The 9,231-nt window shown below is 47.1% G+C and overlaps 1 protein-coding gene across 1 annotated transcript in view; it reads left to right on the top strand.

Moving 5' to 3' along the window:
- Positions 1–9,231, top strand: part of BRI3BP (BRI3 binding protein) — a 32,590-nt gene that overhangs the window by 3,239 nt on the left and 20,120 nt on the right. The window contains exon 2 of the mRNA XM_011948393.1: positions 4,773–5,057. The gene's annotated coding sequence lies outside the window, so the exon portion shown is untranslated. The remainder of the gene's footprint in view (positions 1–4,772; positions 5,058–9,231) is intronic.

Here is a 9,231-nt window from a genome sequence, read left to right as displayed (position 1 = left end):
TGCCTGGGCCCGTAGGACTTGTCTGAAATAAACTGTGACCATCCTGTTTGGATGTCAGGGGAACAGACATGAGTTTGAATCCCAGCTGTTTCTCACTCGCTCTGTGACCCTGGGCCAGTTGCTTTACTTCTTTTTTTTTTTTGAGATGCTGTCCTGCTTCGTCTCCCAGGCTGGAGTGCAATGGCGAGATCTTGGCTCACTGCAACCTCCACCTCCCGGGTTCAAGCAGTTCTGCATCAGCCTCCCGAGTAGCTGGGATTACAGGTGTGCAGCACCATGCCCTGCTAAGTTTTTTATTTTTTGTAGAGGTGGGGTTTCACTGTATTGCCCAGGTTGGTCTCTAACTCCTGACCTCCAGTGATCTACCTGCCTCAGCCTCCCAAAGTGCTGGCATTACAGGCGTGAGCCACTGCACCAGCCCCTGTTTTTAAAAATGAATAAATTTGGAGGACTGCGTACAGTGGCTCACGCCTATAATCCCAGCACTTTGGGAGGCCGAGGTGGGTAGATCACCTGAGGTCAAGAGTTCAAGACCAGCCTGGCCAACATAGTGAAACCCTGTCTCTACTAAAAATAAAAAAATTAGCCAGGCATGGTGGCATGTGCCTGTAGTCCCACCTACTGGGAAGGCTGAGACAGGAGAATCGCTTGAACCTGGGAGGTGGAGATTACAGTGAGTGGAGATCATGCCACTGCACTCCAGCCTGGGCAACAGAGCGAGACTCTGTCTCAAAAAAAAAACCAAAAAAACAAAAAAAACAGGAAGATCAGACCTTATCAGTACCTAAACTTTGCTTCCTCCTTGTGAAGGGCTGCAAAGAACATTGCTGTAAGGATGTGCCATCGTTGAATCTGCCTCTGGTGGCTAACATTTGGTCCTGTCTCAGGCCACTCCAAACATGGCTGCAGTTTAGGTCTTTCTATATGTATTGTTTTATGTGCACATAGACAAGTTCATCTGTAAATTGTTAGAAATGAAATTGCTGAGTCAAAGGGTCTGTACATTTAAAAAGAAGTTTTGTTTGTTTGTTTGTTTGTTTTGTAAGAGACTGGTCCATGCTCTGTCACCCAGGCTGGAATGCAGTGGTGAAATCATAGCTCACTGAAGCCTTGAACTCCTCGCTTCAAGGAGGCTCCCAACCTCAGCCTCCGAAAGTGCTGGGATTACAGGGGTGAGCTAGTACTCCCTGCTCTTTTATTTTATTTTATTTTATTTTGAGTTGGAGTTTCACTCTTGTTGCCCAGGCTGGAGCGCAATGGCACGATCTCGGCCCACTGCAACCTCTGACTCCTGGCTTCAAGTGATTCTCCTTCCTCAGCCTCCTGAGTAGCTGCGATTACAGGTGCGCACCTCCACACCCAGCTACTTTTGTATTTTTAGTAGAGACAGGGTTTCTCCGTGTTAGTCAGGCTGGTGTCGAACTCCTGACCTCAAGTGATCCACCTGCCTCGGCCTCCCAAAGTGCCGGGATTACAAGCGTGGGCCTCTTTTACATTTTTAATTGAAATGTCATTGGTGTACTTTTTTTGTTTACATCAGTCTATAGCATCATGAATCGTCACACACCGAACACACTCCTTGACTAGCAGATCTAAAAGTGGATTGTTCCGGCCTCCAGAAGTCCCTTTCTGCTCCCCCGTGGTTACTAACCCCCTAAGGTCGCTACTGTGTTGATGTCTACCCACGTGAATTAACTCTGTTTGCTTGAGCCCTTGCATAGTAAAGGCTCTATATGCATTGTTCATATTGCAAAGATACTACTAAATGGTCCTTCAACGAGTGATAGCAGTTTCCACTCTCACCAGACATGTGTGAAGGCCAGTTCCCAAGCCCTTTCCAACGAAGTGGCTCATTAAACCTGTTTTATTTTTTTTTTTGAGACGGAGTCTTGCTCTGTTGCCCAGGCTAGAGTGCAGTGGTGTGACCTCAGCTCACTACATCCTCTGCCTCCCGTGTTGAAGTGATTCTCCTGCCTCATCCTCCCAAGTAGCTGGGATTACATATGTGCACCACCACGCCGGGCTAATTTCTGTAGTTTTAGTAGAGAGCGTTTTTCACCATGTTGGCCAGGCTGGTCTTGAACTCGCGACCTTCTGATCCACCCGACTTGGTCTCCCGGAGTGCTGGGATTACAGGCATGAGCCACCGCACCCTGCCTCGTTAAACCTTTTGGCTTTATTATGTATGAGACAGATGGTCTTTTCCCTTATTCAGAATCCATTGATATTTTCTGGGAACTGCCCTAATTTTTTTTGCCATTCTTCTGTTGAGCTGTTGGGTTCTTTTGTTTTTTTGTTTGTTTGTTTGTTTTTGTTTTTTTTTTTATAAAGAGGCTTGCATTTTTTGCTGTTTGCAAGAAAGTATTTTGAGCAACATAACTTTGACACTTTCCAGTCCTTTTTCCCCTACCAACATTTTAACAGCTTTTTTGAGGTATAATTGCACTACACCTCAATAGACTGCGTATTTAAAGTGTACAAGTTGACACCTTTTGACATACATACTTGTGAAAAATTACCACAGTCAAGATCATGTTTCCTCTAATTTTTTATGTTCAAAATTTTTCAAAGTACCGAAATGCTGAAATAACAGAACAAGGAATAGCTGCAAACGTCTCCCCTAAAGTCACCAGTTCTTACATTTCCCCCCCAACTTTTTTCTCTACAAACACATCTCACAGGCGCATACACACACGCGCACACATTTATTTTCGGTTTTTGGCAGGATCATTTGAAAGTTAGTTGCAGACATCTTAATACTTTTTCCTACAGAACCACAATCCCATTGTCTCAGCCAAGAAACTTAAATATAGTACAGTGTTTTGTAATATACAGTCCATATTCAAATTGTCTTTATAGCTCATAAAAAATCCACACCCCAGCTAAGGACTGCTCATGCATTTGGTGTTCGTGTCTCTAGTCTGTCCGAGTTCCCTCACTTTTGATGGAGGAAGGGACTTAATTACAAATTTGTTTTTAGACAGGCTCTCACTCTGTAGCCCAGAATGGAGTACAGTGGCACAGTCTCAGCTTAGTGCAACATCTGCTTCCTGGGTTCAAGCGATCCTGCCACCTTAACCTCCTGAGTAGCTGGGATTACAAGTGTGTGCCACCATGCCTATTTATGTATTTATTTATTTTCTGTATTTTTCGTAGAGACAGGATTTCTCCTTGAAATCCGTGTGTTGCCCAGGCTGGTCTCTTAACTCCTGGGCTCATGCAGTCCTCCCGCCTTGGCCCCCCAAAGTGCTGGGATTATAGGCGTGAGCCACTGCCTCTGGCCCAGTAAGGGACTTTTACAGCATCGACATTTTTGAAGACTATAGACTGAATGTCTTTTTTTTTTTTTTTTGAGCTGTAATTCATATCCCATACAACTTATTCATTGAAAGCTCAGCGGTTTTTAGTATATTCACAGCACTGTACAGCTGTCACTACAGTCAATTTTAGAACATTTGCATTACCCCCAAAAGAAACTCTGTACCCATTAGCAGTCCCTACTTTCTTCCTTTGCCCCAACTCCCAGCCTTAAGCAACTGCCAGTCTGCTTTCTGTCTCTGTGACTGAGCCTCCTGTGGGCTTTTCATAGGAATGGAGTCCTATACAATCTGGCCTTTTGTGTCTGAATTCTTTCACTTAGCCTAATGTTTTCAAGGTTCATCCATATTGCAGGATCAGTACTTTATTCCTCTTTATGGCTTTTTATTTACCCGATCATTAATTGATGGGCATTTGGGTTTATGTCACTTTTTGTCTGTTGTGAATCATGCTGCTCTGAACATCCATGTGCAAATATTTGTGTGGACATATGTTTCCAGTATTTTGTGTTGCATACCTAGGAGTACAGTTGCTGGGTCATACAGGAACTTTTTGTTGAACACTTTGGGGAACCGTCACCCATTTCCAAGGCAGATGTACCATTTTACCTGCCTACCGGCAAGGTAGAAGGGGCCTCGTTTCCCCACATCCTTGTCAGCACTTGCTATGGTCTACCTTTTTGATTCTAGCCATCTTGGCAGAGGTAAAGTAGTATCGCTGTGGTTTTGACAGACCAGAACTGGTTTTTTTGTTTGTTTGAGACGGAGTCTCGCTCTGTCGCCCAGGCTCAAGTGCGGTGCTGCAGTCTCGGCTCACTGCAAGCTCCACCTCCCAGGTTCACGCCATTCTCCTGCCTCAGCCTCCCGAGTAGCTGGGACTATAGGCACCCGCCACCATGCCTGGCTAATTTTTTGTATTTTTAGTACAGACGGGGTTTCACCGTGTTAGCCAGGATGGTCTCTATCGCCTGACCTCGTGATGCACCTGCCTTGGCCTCCCAGAGTGCCGGGATTACAGGCGTGAGCCACCACAACCGGTCCAGAACTGTCTTTTGAAATGTCCCACAGTGTGTATTATCTGATTATTTCCTCCGGGTTAGGCTCAGACTTAGCTTTCATGGCAAGAATTCTACAGAAGGCGCCGTGTGTCCTTGCTGAGGCAGCACCACATCGCGGCTCGTGGTGTCTGTTTGTGCCATCACTTTCTTGTTGGTTGATGCTGAGTTTGATCCCTGGGTTGAGGCTGGGCAGGTTCGCCATGCTGGGGGTACCCTTTCCCCTCTGTGGTTCATACGTGGTGTGTATGTATGTTCCAGCATTTTCCGTTCATCTGGCCTTTGCATTTCTGTGTGTTCTTCAGATGCTTGGGAAACCTCTGAATGGCAGAATCTCCCACCCCCTCTCCCTGGCTTGCCTATCAAGATGCCTTTGCCCTCATGGCCTGATTTTCCACAGGACCCATTTGTATGTGCCTGAGGGTGATGGAGGTAAAGTGAGATGAGGATGCAGGAAGGCCACCATCACCCAACCCCAGTGTTGGATGTCCCCGGGTGTTGGATGTCCCCACCTGACTACTGTAAGAAGAGGGCTGATGAAATCCCAGGCTTGAATCAATCTTCTTCCCTCCCACAGAGGTGATGGCTGGGCCTTGTTTGTCTGAGGCTTCAGGCATCCACAGTTTGCTCACCTTGTCCTCATAGTTCAACTTTCCATTCTGAAAACTGTCCAACATACCCAAAGGTAGGGAGAGTAGAGTGAACCCTCGTTCACCCAGGTCTTCCCACGTAGCAACTTTCTGCCATTCTGGTTACTTCTTTCCTTCCTAAATTTTTTTTGGGGGGGTGCCTGGAATAATATTTTAAAACTGATCCAAGATATTAGTTCACCTTTGCATATTTCAGTTAGCGTCTTTAACAATAAAAATTTTGTGAAAATCAAAACCACAATACCGGCCAGGCATGGTGGCTCATGCCTGTAATCCCAGCACTTCGGGAGGCCAAGACAGGCAGATCAGTAGAGGTCAGAAGTTTGAGACTAGCTTGGCCAACATGGTGAAACCCCGTCTCTACTAAAAATATAAAAATTAGCTGGGTATGGTGGCGCTCACCTGTAATCCCAGCTACTCAGGAGACTGAGGCAGGAGAATCGCTTGAGCCTGGGAGGCGGAGGTTGCAGTGAGCTAGATCGCACCATTGCACTCCAGCTTGGGTGACAGAGCGAGACATCTCTGTGTCTCCAAACAAAACAAAACAAAACAAACGAACAAACCCCACAATACCATCATCACAGCTTATAATAATTCCTTAACATCTAATGCAGGTCCATTTTCTGATTTCCCTGACCCAAAATGTCTTTCTATAAAACGCTTTTGGATCTAAACAAAGTCTACACATGAAGTATCTTTTAAGTCTCTTTTTTAAATTTTAATTTTTTTTTTTATTTTTTTGAGACAAGGTCTTGCTTTGTCACCCAGGCTGGAGTGCAGTGGCGTGAACAGCTCACTGCAGCCTCAACCTCCTAGGTTCAACGTTCCCCCAACCTCCTGCTGAGTAGCTGGAACCACAGGTACATGCCATCATGCCCAGCTAATTTTTAAATTTTTTATGGAGACGGTGTCTCGCCATGTTGCCCAGGCCAGTCTCTTAACTCCAAGACTCAAATGATCCTCTGGCCTTGGCCTCCCAAAGTGTTGGGATTACAGGCGATAGCCATCATGCCTAGCCCTAAGCCTTTTTAAAAAACAATTAACGTTATTGTTTTTATGAGTAGAGTTTAAAAAATAGTCTGTTCTTTTAGAGTTATGGAAAAATTGTGAAGGTAATACAGGGAGTCACCATATACCTCTCACCCCATTTCCCCCATTATTAAAGTTGCATATTGATGTTCTATTAATGAACCAATATTGTTACATCGATTATTCGCTGAAGTCTGTAATTCAGACTTCCGTAGTTTTTCCTACTACCCTTTTCTGTCCCAGGATCCCATCTGGGATCCCACCCAACATTTGGTCCTCAGGTCTCCCGAGGTCCTCTCGGCTGGGAGTTTCTCAGGCTCTACTTGTTTCTGATGACCTTGACAGTTTTCAGGAGCACTGATCAGGAGTTCTTCTCTTCTCTTCTCTTCTCTTCTCTTCTCTTCTCTTCTCTTCTCTTTTCAGACGGAATCTTCCTCTGTCACCCAGGCTGGAGTGCAGTGGTGTGATCTCTGCTCACTGCAACCTCTGCCACCCAGGTTCAGGCAATTCTCCTGCCTCAGCTCCTGAGTAACTGGGACCACAGTTGCATGCCATTATGCCCAGCTAATTTTTGTGTTTTTAGTAGAGACAAGAGGTTTCACCATGTTGGCCAGGCTGCTCTTGAACTCCTGAACTCAAGTGATCTGCCTGCCATGGACTCCCAAAGTGCTGGGATTACAGGCGTGAGCCACCGCGCCCAGCCGGTCAGGGATTCTGTAGGATGCTCCCTACTGGAATTTGGCTGATGTTTTTCTCATAATGAGACTGGGTGATGGGTTTTGGGAAGGAAGACACAGAATTAAGGACTATTATCATCCCATCACTTCCATGGTACAGCGAATCATCATGATTTACATCGCTTTTAATTTTAATGCCCCCACCTCATGCTTTTTCTTGGATGCCATCTTATTCTGTGGAGAAGCTGGGTCTCACCCCATAGCATCTCCACCATCTGCATCTGGCCGGGTGCATCTTCATGGCGGTATTTCCCTGTGCCCCATGTTCCAGATCCCCAAGAACCAGTGGTTAGATCTAGAGGCCTGACCAGGGACGGTGGCTCATGTCTGTAATCCTAGCACTTTGGGAGGCCGAGGCAGGCAGATCTCTTGAGGTCAGGAGTTCAAGACCAGTCTGGCCAACATGGTTGAAACCCCATCTCTACTAAAAGTACAAAAAGTTAGCCAGGTATGGTGGCTTACGCCTGTAATCCCAGCTACTCAGGAGGCTGAGGCACAAGAATTGCTTGAACACGTGGGGTGGGGAGTGGAGGTTGCAGTGAGCCGAGATCGCACCACTGCACTCCAACCTGGGTAACAGAGCAAGACTGTTTCAAAAAAAAAAAAATCTAGAGGCCTGATACGATTCAGGCTTGCATTTTCACCCGATTTCTGATGGAACCGCCTCCAGGCTTTGGGCTTCTCTGTAAGCTCCTGTGTTTGTGTATAGTGCAACCCAGTCGCCTAAACAGCAGACATACATTTTCTCCCATTCTGAAGGCTGGAAATCTGAGCTCGAGGTGCCAGGGTTGCTTTCTCCTGAGGCCCTTCGTCTTGGCTTGCAGATGGCCGCCCTCTCCCTGTGTCTTCAAGTGGTCTTTCCTCTATACATCTGGGTCCTACTCTCCTACTTGCATAAGGACAGCAATCAAATCGGATTAGGGCCCACCTTTAAGATCTCATTTCAACTTAATCACTTCCGTAAAGACCCTGTCTCCAAATACAGTCCCATTCTGAGATCCTGGGGTTTAGGGCTTCCACATAAGCCTTTCGGGGGACACAGTTCAGCCCATGTTATTCCCCCGAGGGCTCCTGTGTCTCCATCCACACAAAGTGGGTCAGGGTGTTACACACCAGAGCAGGCGGAGCCAGCCTCACAGGGAACAGCAACTTCTCCAGCCAGATGGTTAAACGGCAGGTGATGGGATCCTCCCTGAATTCACCCTCTCCTGCCCAGGGCAAGTTTTCAGGAGGGGACAGGTGCTGTTCTTTCCACCGTGAGAAAGAACCTCTGACCTGCACCTTTCTTAGCACTGCCAGGAGCTGCTCGGGCACGCCAGCTTCTCAGGCATGGCAGGTTTCAGAGCACCTGCCTGTCAGCTTGTGTTACATGGGAGGTGACTGCTTGGCTTGCAGGGAGTTCCAGGTTGCCACCCTGCAGTCCATGAATCCAACAAGTACCTCAGCCGCTCCAACACACTGGGCCCCTGCCGTGTGCTGGGCGCTGTGCTGAGGTCTTTACAGGTTCTGCTCTTGAATGCGCTCTTAGTCCCATTTCTCCCACAGTGGAGAAAACTGAGGCACAGAAAGGTTCAACAGTATGAACAGGAATGTCCCTTCCTCCCAAAATAACTGCTTCCACGCACCCTTTCCTGGGCACTTGGTGGCATTTTAAAGGCCTGTATTCTCTTTTTTTTTTTTTTTGAGATGGAGTTTCGCTCTGTCACCCAGGTTGGAGCGCAGTGGCGCAATCTCGGCTCACTGCAAGCTCTGCCTCCTGGGTTCATGCCATTCTCCTGCCTCAGCCTCCTGAGTAGCTGGGACTATAGGCGCCCACTACCACTCCCAGCTAATTTTTTTGAAATTTTTAGTAGAGATGGGGTTTCACCGTGTTAGCCAGGATGGTCTCGATCTCCTGACCTCGTGATCCGTCCGCCTCGGCCTCCCAAAGTGCTGGGATTATAGGCATGAGCCACCGCGCCCAGCCCGGCCTGCTATTCTTTTCTCACAAAAGCCTTTCTTTTTCCCTCCATTTGAACAAATTATAGAAATTGCTATATACTGTCTGGGCGCGGTAGGTCACGCTTGTAATCCCAGCAGTTTGGGAAGGTGGATGGATCATCTGAGGTCAGGAGTTTGAGAGCAGTTTGGCCAACATGACAAAACCCTGTCTCTACTAAAAATATAAAAATTAGCCAGGTATGGTGGCACATGCCTGTAATCCCAGCTACTTGAGAGGCTGAGGCAGGAGAATGGCTTGAATCCACAAGGCAGAGGTTGCAGTGAGCCAAGGTCATACCATTGTACTCTAGCCTGGCTGACAGAGCGAGACTCTGTCTCCCACCCCCCCGCAAAAAAAATTGCTGTATATTGACAAACATATACAAGTCACACATACTTTAAAGAATTGTAGGCCGGGCGTGGTGGCTCAAGCCTGTAATCCCAGCACTTTGGGAGGCCGAGA

The sequence above is a fragment of the Colobus angolensis genome, unplaced genomic scaffold (assembly GCF_000951035.1).
Source record: "Colobus angolensis palliatus isolate OR3802 unplaced genomic scaffold, Cang.pa_1.0 Scaffold28, whole genome shotgun sequence".
Lineage (NCBI taxonomy): Eukaryota > Metazoa > Chordata > Mammalia > Primates > Cercopithecidae > Colobus > Colobus angolensis.
This window is presented reverse-complemented; position numbering and strand designations above follow the sequence as displayed.